At 28.7% G+C, this 19130-nt stretch overlaps 1 protein-coding gene across 1 annotated transcript in view; it reads left to right on the top strand.

Moving 5' to 3' along the window:
- The window catches only part of LOC123011137 (actin-related protein 5), a 66440-nt gene extending 48999 nt beyond the window's left edge, over nt 1-17441 (top strand). Inside the window, exons 10-11 of the mRNA XM_044408448.1 lie at nt 16354-16453; nt 16510-17441. The gene's annotated coding sequence lies outside the window, so the exon portion shown is untranslated. The remainder of the gene's footprint in view (nt 1-16353; nt 16454-16509) is intronic.
- Nucleotides 17442-19130: the final 1689 nt, after the last annotated feature.

Below are 19130 nucleotides of genomic sequence, written 5' to 3' on the forward strand. Positions count from 1 at the left end.
AGGAAAAAAATGGCAGTTTCTTGTTGCACTATTAAAATACAAAATATAAAAATTCTTCTAAATCTTAAAATTATTTTTAATTTTGAAATAAAAATTAAAAAAATGTTTGAGAAAGTTATGCAAAATATACAATTTTAGTTTTTTGTTTCTCAAGGAAAGTAATTGAAGGAGCAAAACCAATGAGTCACCCTGTACATACGGAGTACAGGGTACAGCTGAAGAAAAAAATGACAGTCTGCACTATTAAAATATAAAAATACTTCTACATACATCTTAAAATTATTAAAGTTGGAGAAAAAATCCTTATTTTTTTTACAAGAAACCTTGACAATTCTGTTCAACATTTTGTTTGATGTTATCCCAGTCCGAAAATACTTTGCGTATGACATTTTCGCGATACCCCCAAGTCCTTGACTTGAGTTGGACTTCAAGCATGATCTTTAATTTAGCATCGATAAAAGATAATTTTTTTGGTCGATTAAAAACCCAAACATATGCATGCAGTGGCATTTTTCCTGAGTTGAAACCCACTCTATTCTACTTTTTAAATCTTACCTTGCTTTACCTTGCCGGTTATTGACCTCGGACTTTGTGTTGCATCTGCCTTTGCAACTATCTTGTGGTTTTTTAACCTTTTAACAGTTAGACGATGTTCATTGTGAGTAGTCGAAATTTCGGGAGGAAAAATTCGAAGCGTAATTACGAACATCAGCTGCATCTTGGAACAAACGTTGCACTGTTGGGTGCGACCTAATTTTTTCCTTCTGGTTCGTTTCCGGAATAACAGAAAATTGGAGAAAATCTTCGCGCTTTTTACCACAGTTGTACATTTCGAAGAAGTCGTTTTGTTTATCTGGAATGTTTATTTTTTATCAATCGGTTCTTGAACTTAATGCTACTTTTAATAGAGATGTGATAGTACGACGATCGTCTGCTTTTACTGATATTGCTATGAATGAATGCACTGAGGAAATTTACCTATTATTTTGTTGATGTTTTCGTCGTCTCAAAATATTTATTGAAGGAAAAATATTGTGTCAACATCTAATAAATAAATAGTGATAATGCACTGAAAAATTCCCATACGAATCTTAATCAAAGTATTTCCAATTCAGTCCCTGCTGGAGCAGGTGTTTCAGAGTTATACAAGAGTAATTTTTATGTTTTTTTTTAATCTAATATGCAAGAGACTGGCAAATATTTTTTCCTCAACTATACTTTCGTTTGTACAGGGTGACTCATTAGATTTGCTCCGTTACTTTGGAAAATAAAAAAACTAAACTGAATATTTTTGCATAACTTTCTCAAAGATAAAAAAAAATAGTTATTTTTGTTCACACCTATCATTAATTAAAAAAAATATTTCCACCATAGTAACCAATTTTATTTTTTAGTCCAGAAAAACTGTTTTTGGAGACTGAGTACCTAAAATAACCATTTTAAGTTAAGTAAGCTGTTTTCGACAGCGTGTACAAAAAATTCTTTTTAATTTTAATTTAAAACAGAAAAAAAATGTTTTAAAACGTTATACAAAAATACACAATTTGTTTTTTTTTTATTTTCCAAAGTAATCCAAGGAGCAAAACCAATGATAATGTACTGTTGAGGAAAAAAAATGGCAGCCTTTCGTTGCACTATTATAAGAATGCAACTTATAAAAAAATTTCTAAATCTTAAAATTATTTTTAATAAAAATAAAAAAAAAATTGAGAAAGTTATGCAAAAATTTACAATTTTTAGTTTTTTATTTCTCAAAGAATGTAATCGAAGGAGCAAAAACCGGTGAGTCACCCTGTACATACGAAAGTACAGTTGAGGAAAAAATCATTACCAGTTGCACTATTAGAGTTTAAAAAAATATAAACATTCTTTGTCAAGGATTAAACAATTTGCAAAAAATTTAAAACCTATACATTTAATAACCTTGAAACTACAGATAATTTGTATTTTGATTGCCTTTCCGGGGTTAAAATGACATAAATTAAAGCCCTAATGAAGTTTCTGAGTTTATTTTTAATAAATTTTGATTCTTTTTCTTTTTTCGATCAAATTCACCTGTGATGTTAAAATTAGTTAGCAGCATTGGCAACCCTTATATCTTCTGTCTCTGTATTCTTCAATATTGCCAACTTAATTTTAGAAACATAGGCCATACATAATATTTCTGCTTAAAATTTTGCTGCACATTTTTTGAATTCTTGAATTTTGAAAAGTCATACAGTTTTTAAAATTGAAAATTTTCAATTTGTAAAACAGGATTATTGTAAAGTTTATTTTAAAACAAAAATTTTAGAGAACTACACTTTTTTTGTATTTATTTTGAAAAAAACTTGTTGTTTTCTCTCTAGAGCAATGCAAATAGTATGTTATGTTATTAGGAGTAAAGGTTTATTTTACTGAACGTAGTATTTTATTCGCAAACGTATTCAGGTCGGTAATAAAGATTTAATTAGCAATTAAATGAACAAAATAATCGGGACGCTTTGCAAGTAATGAAATCATAACAACGCTTATCGTCAGTATCGGAATTTGAGTTAAGATTGTGTTTCTTAATTTAAATAGTGCAGTTAGTAGTACAAAACGTCAAAAGAAACAAAGGCTTAGGCGCAAAAATGGTATTTTTACTCAGTGGTTACTTGTGACATTTAGTCATAAAAGTGATCACTTTTGTGACGTATGTGGATCAAATAATTGAAATATAGTTTAAAAGTGTTTGAAATTAGAAAAATTGAAATTGTTTTTTATTTTTGTTGGAAACTTTGATCAGGAAATAATCAAGTCGGCATATGTTTCAGTAGAAAACACCATTTGTATTCCATCGATTATCTCCTCTTACCTATTTTTTTCTCTGAAAATGAGTATAACATTACGCACATGCTTAACATTATTCTTGAACTCTTGAACCAAACATCGCTTATCAAACTTGTATCAATCAATAAAATTACATTTGATGTCCGTGTGTTTCTATAAATAATTAATCATTCTTTGAAAGCTTTCCAATTTTTAACAACCTAATTCGAGGGAAACTTTTCAACACTTTTCCAACAATAAAATAAAATCGGGCACCATGTGCGGCTTCCCTATTCTTATTTCTTCCACATGTTTCTCTTACTGGTCTAGTTTTTATCAAAAATAAATAAAATACGTCATTGATAAGAACCAGCGTACATTACGTCTCTAAAAATCACTCTAAAAGTGATTTTAATGATGATTTTAGCACACTTATCAACATTGTTTTACCTAAAAAACGGCCAATTAGTCAAGAAGAAAAATTAACCGTGAACTTTTAACATTAAATATTTCTGTTTTTTTATTAATGACGTGATACGGGCCAAGGGTCGAAACTGAGGATTCTCTCTTATCCAATCTTGTGACATTCTGCGATTTAGAAATTTTCCCCAAATTCCGAATATTTACCTTTTGTGTTAATGTCCTCGCCACTTAATTTACGAATCGTAAATCAGACAAAAGCAAACAAAGAAGCTTCGATAAATACAAACAAATTTCAGGAAAGTTTCACTCCGGTTATTGCAACAATTCAAATTTGTTAGTGAGCTGATAAACGATTTTATACAACATTGTTCCCATTGTTGCTCAAATAAAGCAAGAAATTAATTAATGACGCGATTAAGTCAATGACGTACAATTGAAAAAAATATTAAATAATTGTTAATAACGCGATAAAGTTTTATTATTTGAGCGCAAAAGGTAAGAAATATTTCATCATTGTGGTTTTTTGGGTGGGATGAAAACTGTGTTTTTCCCAGATTTATTTAAAATCAAAAAAAAATACTTTTTTTAAATTCTCAGATTTGTTGGCAAAACATAAATAAAGCTCGTCTCAAAGTGTTACCATCACCGTTACCTAGCAACGCAAGAATTAATAATGGTAATAAAGTAGTACCAACCTTAATAAAAAATTTGACATAACAACTTGTAAAAAATAATTAGATTATTGTTTTATTACATATTTTATTTATATTAGTTTATCTTGTTTGTGCGTAATTTTTAATCATGTTCATTTTTTTTAATCTTTGAAATTAATTATTAAATTAACACATGTTTAAATGAACAGATTTGGAGTGAAAGTTTTAATTATGCATTTTTAATTATAAATAAAAAATAAAGATTTGGCGAGCTTTTCTGACTCTGGTATTTCAGATTTGTTTGTAGTTTGCTTAGTAAAAATTGTTAAAAATTAATTGAAGGTAAAAATTATTTTTAATTTTGAAATAAAAATAAAAAAGTTTGAGAAAGTTATGCAGAAATATACAATTTTAGTATTTTATATCTCAAAGAAACTAATAATTGAAGGAGCAAAAACCAATAAGTCACTTTGTACATACGAAAAAGTTGAGGAAAAAAATTGCCAATCTCTTGTTGCAATGTTAAAATACAAAATATAAAAATTCTTTTACTTACATCTTAAAATTATTGTTAATTTTGAAATAAAAATGGAAAAAATATTTGAAAAAGTTATGCAAAAATATTCAAGATAGTTTTTAATTTTCTAAAGTAATCTAAGGAGCAAAATTAATGAGTCACCCTGTACATACAAAAGTACAGTTGAGGAAAAAATATTTGCCAGTTGCACTATTAAAAAAAATGAACATTCTTTGTCAAGGATTAACCAATTCGTGAAAAATTTAAAACCTACATTTAATAACGTTGAAACTATAGATAATTTGTAATTTGATTGACTTTTTTGAGGTTAAAATGATTTATTTAAAATAAAAAAAATTACTTAGTAAATTTTTAAATTCCCACATTTGTTGGCAAAACATAAATAAAGCTCGTCTCAAATTGTTACCATCACCGTTACCTAGCAACCCAAGAATTAATAATGGTAATAAAGTAGTACCAACCTTAATAAAAAAATTGACATAACAACTTGTAAAAAATAATTAGATTATTGTTTTATTACATATTTTATTTATATTAGTTTATCTTGTTTGTGCGTAATTTCTAATCATGTTCATTTTTTTTAATCTTTGAAATTAATTATTAAATTAACAGATGTTTAAATGAAAACAGATTTGGAATGAAAGTTTTAATTATGCATTTTTAATTATAAATAAAAAATAAAGATTTGGCGAGCTTTTCTGACTCTGGTATTTCAGATTTGTTTGTAGTTTGCTTAGTAAAAATTGTTAAAAATTAATTGAAGGTAAAACTCGCTTCAAATTGTTACTCCCTGACAACTATAATTTTTGTGTATTTTAAACCAGGTGTAGGGACCAACACTTCTTATTCACAAAACTGTAATAAATTTATCTTGTTTGTGCATAATTTTGTATCAAATTATAGCCTTTTTTATATCGATGTGTAAATAGTTTTTGCATACTTATTTATAAATATAGAAAACAAAATGCATATTTATGAAATCTTAGCGAATTTTCTACCCTTAGTGATATTCCAGATTAGTAAAAATTGTTAAAAATTAATTGGAGGTAAAATTCGCTTCAAATTGTTATCCCGTTGCCTGAAAACTAATATTTTAAAACAGGTGCAGGGATCTTATCTTTGACCAACACTTATTATTCACAAAACTGTAATAATTTTATCTTGTTTGCGCACAATTTCGTATCAAATTATAGCCTTTTTCATTTTTTTTAAGAAAAAAATTCAAAACTGTAAAATTTTATCTTGTTTGCGCACAATTTCGTATCAAATTATAGCCTTTTTCATTTTTTTAAGCAAAATTTGAATATAAATAAAATATTTGTTTGACTCTCGATCACTCCACTGTTGATAACCAAATTTTTGAAGGTAAAATATGTATTTTTTTGTTTTTTGTTTGTAGATAATAAGTAATCATATTAATTTAAGCATTTTACGTAAAAGGATGGCATCATCCTAAATATTATTGTTAAAATAATTGTATTTATTGATGCTGTCTTACGATAACAGTATCCAATTGGTAACTGAGGGAATTAACGTGATTTCGATACGTTTTTGCTTTATTTTTCATAAAATGCGGAATTTTACAATATTTTTACAAATTTTCAAGTAAATAGCTTGATTGCTGACTTTGGTCGTTTTTTATCTTCATTATTGGCAATACTGTTTTATAATACTGTCAAATGTCAAGTTGCCCACGCCTACTAGCCACAAAAATTTCAAATAATATTTAGAATATTTAATTACAGTGTTGTTATTTTTGCAACTTTTATCAGATTTTTTTCCCTCTAGTCTAACACTTGCACTGGAAACAAGATCCCCATGGAAACAAGTGTTTATCAAGAACAAAATTATCAAAAGAAAATTTATTTTAATCTTAGATCACAACAACAATAAAAATAGATTTAGGTGGGGTAATTTTAAAAAAGCTCATCATTGCACAAATATAAACTATTATGACAAATCTAGTATCATGTGATAGTTTCATTCAAAAAACACGACGTCAGTGCGTCCCTATGGCAACAATATTATTGTAACCTCTAGTTTACATAATTTACGCAAAATGCTGATTTATTGTTTTCGATTGTCGGAAATTTCTTTCACGAGATTTCTGTTTACTCGACGACAATTATTATTGAATCTAGTGTCAAACGGTTCAAAAAAATAAAACAATATTTAAATAGAAAAGGGTGACCCTTGTGACGTCAGCTGTCGTCATGGTACCAGCCTCCGATAACATATTTGTTATTTATAAGAGAATCATGCCATTCTATCACTCAAAAAAACATTGTTTCCAAAACAATGCAATTGATAAAGAAGTGAGGTTAGAATGAATCACCGAATTCATTCACCTTTTCGGTACTGCAAATCTCATGATGTGTTGTTTTTTCGGAAGCAGCTTTGATTTTGCCGCCGTTTCCGGTCATGTAACCACAAGAGGAAAACCAAAGTACTGCGAAAAAATCAAGTAACTTGAACCGAGTTATCACAGAAAAGTAATATTGTTTTTTTTGCAAGCACAAGTTCTCAGTGACCGATAAAATTCAGATTTCGAAAGGATAAGATTATTGATGATTAATGTCTGCACATCCTGTCTGATTTTTTAATTGCGATTTAGGAGTCGGAAATGGTTTTACTTTCTCTCCAACAATGGTTTTGGGAAAAATTTGCACACTAGAAGTGATAGACTTTGTGATAATTATTTTTTAATTAAATCAGTTGTGGTTTAAAAATTATCTTAACAAACACAATTACTATTATTATTGATGCTAACATGTAATTGATATTTATAGAATAATTGTTTTAATCACTAATCAGCGACTTTTGTTTGATACAAATGGTAAAAGTGATAAAAAACAGGATCTGATAAGGATCAACAATAGAAAAATCTAGTTTTGTATGCTCAAAAGTGACTTCATTTTGATTGTTATCAACTGTTGTAAAAGTTTATTTCATAAAGGATTAAGAATTTATTTTGGCGGCATTTTGGGACTAGTTTTGTGAAAAAAGGTTCCGTGTAAAAGAAAAAATGATGAAAAAATTGATGAGTAGTTTTTACAAAACTAGTCTCAAATGCCGCCAAAATAAATTCTTAATCATCAATCTTTTAATTAGAAAAGTGAAAAGTGACGACCCGCCACTGGTTTCTATTGTTGCTATGACGTGCAATTTTGTTACCATAGTTACATTCGCGTTTCAGCGTATTTTTATAGCAACTACTTGCATCTGCACTTTAGCCGACTCGTTAGGGACTGAAAAAAGGGTTTTCAAATACAACTTTTTTTTATTATTTTAGAAAATAGTAATTCATAAAAATTAAAGTGCTATAAAAAAATGGAATCGTGTTTTGAGAATGGAATTTTAAGTATCAATTTATTATTTTTTTAATTATTTTTTTTAAATAAATATGACTACAATGGGGATGCTAGTCTTTAGATCAAAACCTTTGTAAAGAAAGATAATAGTGGGTTGACCCCTGAAAAAATTAAAAATTGTGCAGAATTCAAAAATAAGAAAAATTCGAAACATTTTATTCTTGTGAAACGTTACATCATTTTTATAGTACTTTATTATTTATTAATTAGTTTTTTACTTCTTTCAAAAAATAAATAGTTTGAGCAAAACTTTGATTCCATACAATTTATTGTTCACTTGGTCTACCAGGTGAATAAAAAGTTTTTTGTTTAAACTATTTATTTAAAAAAAAATTGATTGATGAATGATAAAGTACTATAAATATGTGATGTTTTATCAAGAATAAAATTTTTCGAAATTTTTTTTTGTTTTTGAGTTCTACATTTTGTTTTTATTTTTTTAAATGGCAACCCACTATAAAAACATTTTTTTCATAAGGTTTATGATCTAAGAATTACAACTATCTACTGTATAGTTAATTAAATTTTTTTTTACATAAATTGCAATTTTGAAGAAAATCGCATAACTCAAAAACAAAACAAAATTTCGCTTTCAAAATACGATCACATTTTTTATATTACTCTAATGTATATTAATTATTATTTTTTGGAGGCAAATGATTTAAGTCCCATACTTCACATTCACCCTGTATAGCATTTGTTTTTTTTATTTTTTTTTAAATATGATCACACTCTTGTTTTCTCATTTTGGTTCATTTTTAACAAAATTTTCGTTAATTTTTTATTAATTTGTAGCCCATTGTTTAAGAAATTTTATTTTAGCTACTTGATAAATTAATAAAAATCTAATTATTTTAAAAAGTTTCCAAAAATTGACTTTAAATTCTAAGATTTTGTTGAATCAGTTTAAATTTAGTTTTATTTTATTTTTTTTTTGATCAGGAATTGGCTTTGTTGAATGGAAATCTTAATTATTTAATAAAACGTAGAAATCTGATTTTTTTCGATTTCTTACATTATTTATTAAAATATTTTGAGAAATTTTTGTGTATTTTTTCCAAGAAATGTCACAGTGTCAGGTTGTTTGGGTAAACTTTTTTTTAATAATACAAAAATATAAAAAAATACATATAGCAGATCACACAAAAATGTGTATATTTGTACATTTTGTGTAATTATTTAGTGAGATTTTGTTAAAGTAACATAGAAATCTGAATTTTTCTTTGGATAATATTTGGATTTGAAAATTACATAGAGCATGTTTCACAAAAATGTGTACACTTTCGAAATGTACATTTTCTGATTTTGACATCAGGGGGGGTAAACTTTTTTTTACACAAAAATATAAAAAATACATGGGTATAGCAGGTCACACAAAAAACATTTAACGTAATGTACATTTTGTGTAATTATTTGTAATTGTAATTCTCTATAGATATTAAAATTCTAGGTTTAGAGGTAAAATCTGCCAATAAACAAAACAAGAAAATGTATTTTTTGTGGCGTTTATGATTATTTTTATCGGTCAGGTTTTAGGTGAATTTTTAATAAATATTTACATATTTTAATGACCGATAGCAGATTTTCTCTCTTTTCATTTATTTCGAATTGAGCAATAATACGGGTAGATTTTTTCAGCTATTTTGAATCCAATTTATTTTTTCATGCATAACCATCGTGTAACTAATTTTTTAAGTAAGTAGATGGTGAAATCGAGTAACTTGATGTGCTCGTTTGATAACCGAAAAATCTTGTATGTACCTACTCAAATAAGTGATTGAACTGTTGGCATTTTCCTTATCGGTCGAATTTTTGAATAATTATTTCAATGACCGATAGCAATTTTATTCACTTTTCTTGCAAGAGAAAAACTTTTAAATTATCACCAAAATCCAGTTAAAACCGGTTCGGTGTTGATCCTTTAATTACCAGCTCACCTGCACACATGCAGTCTAAAATTAAAAATCGCAGCTACAATACCTATTTACCGGCCAAATATTTGCCGTGTATTTTTGTACCCGGTATATCCTTATCAAAATGTTTCTCAGTCTCGTACACAAGCTCCTCGCCAAATCTGCGATAAGAGCGGAAGAGGATTTTCAGGCGAAAATCAACACTCTCGGAGCCAACAACACAAGGCGACCAAAATAAAGTCATGTCGTGACAACTTGACAAATTTTATATCATTTTGTTCGTCTCAGTGAGACAAATCAAATGCACTACAAAAAATTTCAAAAAGTCCACACACTTTGAACTAAATAATATTTTTCTAATTTAAATGAATTTAAAAAATCATTACTCAATAACTATTAGGCCGATTTCCTTCAAATAAAGACCATTCTAAAGGGAAGGTTTTGCTCTTTAGGATGATATAAAATTTGAAATTGAATATTGGCAAACTTTTCTTCGAACAGTGTTCGAAAAAGTTCGAAGTAGATCGAAATAATCTAAGAAAAACCCTACGAGTAATTTTTTTTTCATCATTACCATCGTGTAGAGCATCTCTTTATTAGTTGTAATCCAAATTTTCAAAAAAATATACCAAGTAGTTTTCAAGATATGATTTTTTGAAGTTAAGGTTTGCTAATCAAGCATTGCTCCATACATGAAAAATGCTTGTTAATCTTACTTAAAATTGCATTTTTATAAAAGTATTTGTTTTAAGACTCTTCTTTTGCTTAAAAATGGTCAATTGCACCTTCTTTGTTCTAATTAGAATAAACAAAAGCTGTTTGTTTACTTAAAACCAATAAATAGTATCTGCGTACTAATTAATTCAAATAAAGAGGTTTTTTTTTTGTAAAAATGACCACTGATCATTGAGCAAAGAGGATCTAGAAGTTTAAGGCACGAGCTTTAAATTTAAGTGCAAATCTTTTTCAAATGAAATTACTTTCCATTCAGATTTCGACTTGTTCACTTTGTTCTAGTTTTCTGAACTTTTTTTGAAAATGTTCTGAGCAAATGCTTTCTCATCACTTTCGAGTGATGTTAAATGCAATAAATCACCTGATTTATTTTGTTGGTACATTCTACAATTAGTAGTAGTTGTTGTGATAACAGTTGCACACGAAGCAAGTGACTTATTGCATTTAACATCAGTAGAAAGTGATAAGAAAGCATTTGCTGAGAACATTTTCAAAAAAAAGTTCAGAAAGCTCTAACAAAGTGAACAAGTTGGAATCCGAATGGAAGTGATTTAATTTGAAAAAGATTTGTTCTTATATTTAAAGCTACTGCTTTAAACTTCTAGATCCTTTTTGCTCAATGATCAGTGATCATTTTTAGATCAAAAAAACTCTTTATTTGCCTTAATTAGTACGCAGGTACTCTTTATTTGTTTTAAGTAAACAAACAGTCTTTGTTTATTCTATTTAGAACAAAGAAGGTGCAATTGACCATTTTTAAGCAAAAGAAAAGTTTTAAAACAAATACTTTTATCAAAATGCAATTTTAAGTAAGTTTAACATGCATTTCTCCTATATGGAGCAATGCTTGATTAGCAAACCATAACTTCAAAAAATCATATCTTGAAAACTACTCGGTATATTTTTTTGAAAATTTGGATTACAACTAATAAAGAGATGCTCTACACGATGGTAATGATGAAAAAAAATTACTCGTAGGGTTTTTCTTAGATTATTTCGATTTACTTCGAACTTTTTCGAACACTGTTCGAAGAAAAGTTTGCCAATATTCAATTTCAAATTTCATATCATCCTAAAGGGCAAAACCTTCCCTTTAGAATGGTCATTTGAAGAAAATCGGCCTAATAGTTATAGAGTAATGATTTTTTAAAGTTAAAGTATTTTAAATTCATTTAAATTAGAAAAAAATTAATTAGTTCAAAGTGTGTGGACTTTTTGAATTTTTTTTAAGTGCATTTGATTTGTCTCACTGAGACGAACAAAATGATATAAAATTTGTCAAGTTGTCACAACATGACTTTATTTTTGTCGCCTTGTGTTATCAAAATGTTTCTCAGTCTCGTACACAAACTCCTCGCCAAATCCGCGATAAGAGCGGAAGAGGATTTTCAAGCGAAAATCAACACTCTCGGAGCCAACAATCTTGTCGTAAATCACCTGTAATTTTGCCAAATATTTACGCTTCCAGTGCTCGAGCTGTACCTAATTTTCGACGAGATTCGAGCATCTGATTCACCTTTTCAATTATCACAAGTGGGTGTTTTTCCTAATCTTTGCACCTTGAGATAATCAGGGTTTATCATCATCAAGGTGAATTCTAGCGACTTTTGGTCGTCGAACGGTTTTTTACACTCGACTTAAGTCAAGGGATTTTTTACGAAAACAAATACTTTTATGGTGTCTAATAACTTTGTTTTTTGGAATCTGATAAGTGATAAGGTAGCCTCGAGGGTGATTTATTTGACGCTCAGACAACACTGCTTCATCAAGGAGAAATTGATAATAATTTGTTAACTAATTTAAGATTTAGGACAACGGTTTTGGAAGTTTAATGAACTTAAATATACTAAGCAAAAAGGTCCGGAAAAGCATCAAATATTTGGTTTAAAACCATCTTTCGAGCGTTTTTACGGGTTTTCAGTAATTCTTATATAAGAAAATGGTTTTTTTTTCGCACATTTCTAAGTCTCTAGGACCTCTAGGTGTAGAATTTGTTAAAATTTTAGTTTTTGGTACCCGAAGTAGGTGTACAGGGTGATTATGAAGTATGGAACCAAGTGGGTTTTTTAATCATTTGCCTCCAGAAAATAATAATTAATATAAATTAAAGTATTATAAAAAATGTGGCATAAAAATTATATGGCATTTTTCTCAGGGGCGCGAGTTCTAGCGCATCCTGTATAGAGGAGATAATTACAAAATGTACATTACGCAAAATATACACATTTTGTGTGATCTGCTACATTTATTTTATATTTTTGTATTATTTAAAAAAAGTTTACCAAAAAATGATTTCAAAATCAGAAAATCAGTTAAGATCACAAAATGTACATTTAGAAAGTGTGAGACATGCTCTATGTATTTTTCAAATCTAAATATTACACAAAAAAATTTCAATAAATTTCTTGAACAAAGTTTCTGACACTGTGCCAATAATGTTAGAAATCGAAAAAAATCAGATTTCTACGTTATTTTAACAAATAAATCTCATTAAATAATTAAGATTTTCATTCAACAAAGCCAATTCCTGATCAGAAAAGAAATAATTAAAACTAAATTTAAACTGATTTGACAAAAATTAATGTCAATTTTTGGAGACTTTTTAAAATAATGAAATTTGTATTAATTTATCAAATAGCTAAAAAAATTTTCTTTAACAATAAGCTAGAAGTTAATCAGAAATTAACCAAAATTTTCTTAAAAATGAATCAAAATGAGGAAACAAGAAAAAATAACACAGGTGTTGAAATTTTCAATTTTTGCAAAAATTTGGAACTTAAATCATTTGCCTCCAGAAAATAATACTCAATATAAATTAAAGTAAAAAAATTAAATATGGATGTAGATTTTTAAGTCTCCAGGACCCCTAAGAGAAAATAATAATTAATATAAATTAAAGTAATATGAAAAATGTGATCGTATTTTGAGAACTAAATTTTGTTTCGTTTTTCAGATTTTTTTGTCAAAATTGCAATTTATGTAATTTTTTATTTATTTTAAATTAAATATAAAGTAGATAGTTGTAATCCTTACATCATAACCTTTATGAGGAAAATGGTTTTATAGTGAGTTGCCATTTAAAAAAATATTTTTTTATACAACTCAAAAACAAGAAAATTTCGAAATTTTTTATTTTTAATAAAACATCACATTTTTAGAGTACATACTTAACTACTGGATTTTAATTTTTATCATTAAACTTTACCATCCTGTGTAGCCGTAACGAAGCTTAAGGTTTATTGTTATTTTGGCAAATAGTTTTAGTTTTCGATGAAGAATATGTTGCAATTTTTTGCAATATTATGAAAACACTGTTTTTTTTTTTCAAAGCTTCAATTGTCTTTAGTGAAAACTAAAGGCCATCACCAATTATTATTATTTTGTATTAGTAGTGATTTTATTAAAGTTTGTTTTATATGAGTCACCCTGTAGGTATATGTTGTTTTCTTGTTAAAGTAAAAACTTTAATTATTCAAGTATAGTTCAGGTTAGTTTTTGCTGCTTTATTTACTAAATTTACTAAAAAAAATTAATTTATGCAATTTCCACTATACAGGGTGTAACAAAAGGATGGGGACTAACCTGAGATTTCCCAGGTTAAAATCAAGCGATTTTACTTCCAGAAAATTACATTTCGAACATCATCAGGGATTTATCTTCAAAAAATAAAAAAAATTACACTTGTCCAAAAAACGTTTTCGATTTTGAAATGAGATTTCAACACTGAAATGGGTGTTTTAATGGTTTAATTATACAGGGTGCAACAAAAAAATGGGGGCAAATAGTAACCTGAGATTCCCGATAAGTTAGAGGGAGACAAAGTTTTAAAATTATTTTCGTCTTTCTTTAATAACTTTTTAATGGTCTTATCGATTTTTATGCAATTTGATACAGGCAATTTAATACCAAAACCACATGTTTTGGTGCCATTTTTGTTTGTTTTACTATTATTGCAAAGTACTTATCTATTATCAACTTACACTTTTTAGGCAACATTTTTGTTATACGTAATCTGAATATTTTTTTATCTGAACGGCACACTATTTTTAAACGAATTTTATACGTTGTAAAATTTTTGTATGTTTTGGTTTTAGAGTAAAAAAAAATATTTTTTTTTAAATGTAGGTATTCAAAAATTTAAGGTTTGGTTTCTTTATGTAAAAATAAATGAGACTTTTTTTCAAACTGTATATTTTTCGTCAAAAAGTTAAAAAACATCCTACTAGTAGGTAATTAAAAATATACAACAATTAAAGCCAGTTTTTTGATTTTTCAAAAAGAATTTGCTTTCATGCTCTCCATGTCGTAACTTTTCTCTTTATTGACTTAGCACGTTCTAAACCCATCTCTGATAAGAAGTGTAAGAATGCAATGACTCTCCTCGGTCCGAAATCTTGTCTTGTACAAGCAAACGAAGCCAGATTAAAATAAAGTATTCCTCCTCACTAAAAATAAGATAAAAACCGAACGACACGTGGATAACCCAGAATCTAGTGAAAGTGGCTCAACAGAGCCGCCTGTGTCTTGCACGGGGAACTTTGGTACTAGAGGACTGGTTATGCATCTTGGACCGCTTAATAAAATCCATAAACACAATCTATGACGAGAAAAGTCGCCATAAATTACGAAAAAAATGAAAACATTTTCGAATTTTCCATAAATTGCAATGAGAATCCCACGTATGCATTTTTCGCCGCCTCGTTGGCGTGTCAACCCACAAAATTTGTATTTTCATGAGTTTTCATAATTCTTCTTCTTTGTATTCAAATCCGTTTCGCTTTTGTTTGACCTGAATCGGGCGAGCGCCATCTAGGGGTCCTCACTTCGAAAAAGCGACTTTTAAGACTCGATTTGGGTTAAACACACCGAATGTTTACCATTTTGCGGCGGTAAATAAATTCGGTTATATAAGCTTTGCGTCACCTTCGTCTTCGGCATTTGCCTAGTTCCAAGGAGCACTTTCGAGAAATTTTCTTCAAGCACTCTCGATTTCCAGGGGAAAATTTACTAAACCGGAGATAATCCGGGGTTTAGAGAAGACTGTTACGACACCCGACGTAATTGTCGGTGAGCGATGTTAAACAGTAAATTCACATCAATTAATGCTTTTACATAACGCAGTAAGTAGAGCATGAGCTTGCACTGTACCGTACAATGCTCAACAATAACAACAGATGAGAGGAAAAGTTGAAATTGCAACGAAGACTTGATACCCAGTGTTATTAAGTTTCGTGATTATTCATGTTTTGTCTTTATTTCAGTGCACCTGGCTTTGATTTTAATCGAGAAACGCGTTGTTCATTACTCTAATTACACGCTTTGGGCCAAAGCTCGCTTGATCACCTCTTTAATCAAATTACTATTCAGTTTCTTTTGGGCGCTTACGTAATTTTAGAGCGGACTAAACTGTGACAAAATTGTTTTATCGCTCATTTTTAAAAGTGGTACAATTTGCAACTAATTAGCCGTACGATTAGAAAAAATTGGCGGCTGCATCTAGACGGCCATGACAAAGTTTACTTGCTGAAATAAAACACTTGTGATTTTTTATGAAATTAAAAAAAAAAGTTGGGTGCACCTGGAATCGAACCTTCGCTTTTTGAGTTTCATATGAGGTGGGAGTACAGATGATTTTTTCAAACTTAATCTAACATTGTTTTATGCTCTTTTTTTGAGTACAAGAAACGTCACTTGATACGATTTTGGTCGATTTCGAATTTTCTAATTTTTTTAAAAATTTAGAAGCGTTTGGGATCTACTGATAATGACACGTCAAGCGAAACATTTGCAAAAAAGGGGAAAATTAAATTACTTGGGGCACGCCACTAACTGATACGACAAAAAATTGGAACGAGAATTCAAAATGCGCAAGTTTGAATCCTGGCGTGGCCAATTTTTTTTTTGAAAATAATTGTTATTTACTGTTACAGAGATCAAAAATTAAATTTGGGTAATGTTGCTCGAATTTTGAAACACTTCACCCGTCGAAAATTCAACTTATTCAAGTTTGCTTTTTGAGTTTCATATGAGGTAAGAATACATATGATTTTTTCAAAAACTTAATCTACGTTTTATGCACTTTTTAGAGTCTCTAGTCGTACAAGAAACATCATTTTTCAATTTTGGTTGATTTCGATTTTGCAAAATTTTTCAAAAATTAAAAAAACCTTTGTAATCCACTGATAATGTTACGTCAAGCGAAACATTTGCAAAAAAGGGGAAAATTAAATTACTTGGGGCACGCCACTTACTGATACGACAAAAAATTGGAACGAGAGTTCAAAATGCGCAAGTTCGAATCCTAGCACGGCCAATTTTTTTTTTCGAAAATAATTATTCAATTCTTTCAAATGCAATCCCACAATGTTTTATGCACTTTTTCGAGTTTCTAGGGGCTTTAGAATCGTAATTTGTTACAATTTTGCAGTTTTCAGTTTTTTCAGTTTTGGTCGATTTTTCAAAATTTGAAGCACGGAAATCATAACCTTCGCTTTTTGAGTTTCAAAATGAGGTAGAAATACAAACAAAAGCGTAAAGAATATGAAAATGAGTTAATTTGAGTTTAAATGATTGATCAATATTTTTTTTTCAATTTCAGTTGCGATTTAAAATTTGTGTAAAAACACGAAAAAAAAAGAAAAGAAATACGCTAAATTATTCCCCAGATCTAGGATGTCACTTGAAATAAAACAATGATAATCATTAATAAGAATAATAAGTAACACATTTCTGTTTTAAAAAGGATTTTATGATAAAATATGAAAAAATAAGAATCGAAATTCCGGAATCGAACCTGCGTTGTTTTTTGTTGACTATTCGAACTTGCTGAAATCAAAGAAAGAACTCACTCTCTCGTGGATTTTATTTTAAAAAATTGAAAAAAAAATGTTTGTGTTGGGATTCGAACTTGCATTTTTCGAATTTGTCATTTTGATACGAACAATGTGAATGTCTTTATTTTCACAAAGTAAATTATATAATTAATGTAGAATTGATTATGATGAAGAAAATTAGTTAAATATGTAAAAAAATTAAAGAAKAATTGTAATTGTTATTGAATATATTTTTTGAAATATAAGAATCTCTAACAGTCGCTGATTTTTTTTTGCAAGAAAATTATAAAACAAAGGACGATCTCTCATTTTTATAATCAAGTGGATTTTATTTAAAAAAAATGAAAAAAAAAAACTGTTTGCATCGGAATTCGAAGTTGCATTTTTCGTGTTTGTCATTTTGATACGAACAATGTGAATGTCTAGATTTTGACAAAATAAATTTTGATGAAGAAAATCGGTCAATTATGTAAAAATAACACAAAACCTTTATTGTTAGTCATTTTCTTAAATAAAMTCTCTAATTTTTCTTTGCAAGAAAATTTTACCATCAGTTAGAAAAAAATTTTGTTTTTTGGGTTTGTTATTACCGGAAGTTAAGCTTTTGTAACTAAACTGAGCAATTCTGTTCTTTTTGTTTAAAAAAAAACTCTTTTAATTAGTGTAAAATTAACTCTGATGCAAAATAGTGGACTAAAAAATCTGATCAATTGGTATCTTGATTTCTTGTACTATTATTTGCTTTTCCTCAATGCCAGATTGTGGTGCGCCTTTCCGGACTTTCTGAAGTAAAAGTTTGATTTTTTACGCGAAAAATTGAATATGAATCTCACTCAAACGGTCGTAAAGTCTCAATGCCATTTATGACAGTCGCACAATTTTTCCAATTCATATTTCCGCTTCAAGGCCCGCGATCGCAATCTGCAAGAGATTAATATGGAATCAGCTGCAAATTTATAAATTTTAAACAGTTTGGTTTTTCTTCGTCCCACCAAGGGCGGATCCAGGGGAGGGGCCCAGGGGGCCGGGCCCCCCCCCAAACTTGCCACCAAAAGCTTCAATATTTTATATTTAAATTTTAATATATAAACCTTATGACCTAAAGTTTTTTTAAATAAAAACATTAGAATTCTTTTTAAATCACACTTATTAATACAAATCATACATATACCGAGAGATCAAAATAATTTGTAGTCATTTTTGGATCCGAAAACGTACAGTTCGGAATTCAAATTTCGGGCAGTACTGTCATTTTCATATTGTAAGCTCTAAAACAACCTTTATATTAATAACCTCATTTTTTACTCTTGTCGTATTTATGTCATTTTGACTTATTTACTTTCAAAAATAGTGATTTGTGGCATAATAACGGGTAGGCAGCAGATCTTAATAAATTTCCTAAGACGGACAAATTGTTTAATTAACAAATTTAACAACAAAAAAAAAATAAATTAATTGTCAAATGTCAGTCATGATGACAGTAAAAGGTAGTTTACAGTGAACTTTTTAAAGTGACAGAAAAATAGGTACTGCCCGAATTTTTAATTTTGAACTAACTGCACGTGAAACGTCAAATAAAATGACAAGTCGAAAACGGCAAAATGGGCTGGAATTAGTCGCCGACGTATAATAATAAGACCGTTCTTTTTTGAAGGTAAATCATAAATTTAGTTATCTTTTTGATCATGGGATTTTACCTTTTCACTTGTCATTTTATTTGACGTTTCACAGACATATGCACAGGACATACGTTTTCGGATACAAGGACAAATTATCTTGATCTCTCGATACTTCCTTAGTTTTTACTAATTTAAAAAGAAATCATCAATTGTAATTTTCTTTGGACCACATCTTAGGTATCTAATTAAATTAAG

The sequence above is a fragment of the Tribolium madens genome, unplaced genomic scaffold (assembly GCF_015345945.1).
Source record: "Tribolium madens isolate multiple individuals breed KSU strain unplaced genomic scaffold, Tmad_KSU_1.1 Scaffold_91;HRSCAF=231;Tcas5.2_LG7, whole genome shotgun sequence".
Taxonomy (NCBI): Eukaryota; Metazoa; Arthropoda; class Insecta; order Coleoptera; family Tenebrionidae; genus Tribolium; species Tribolium madens.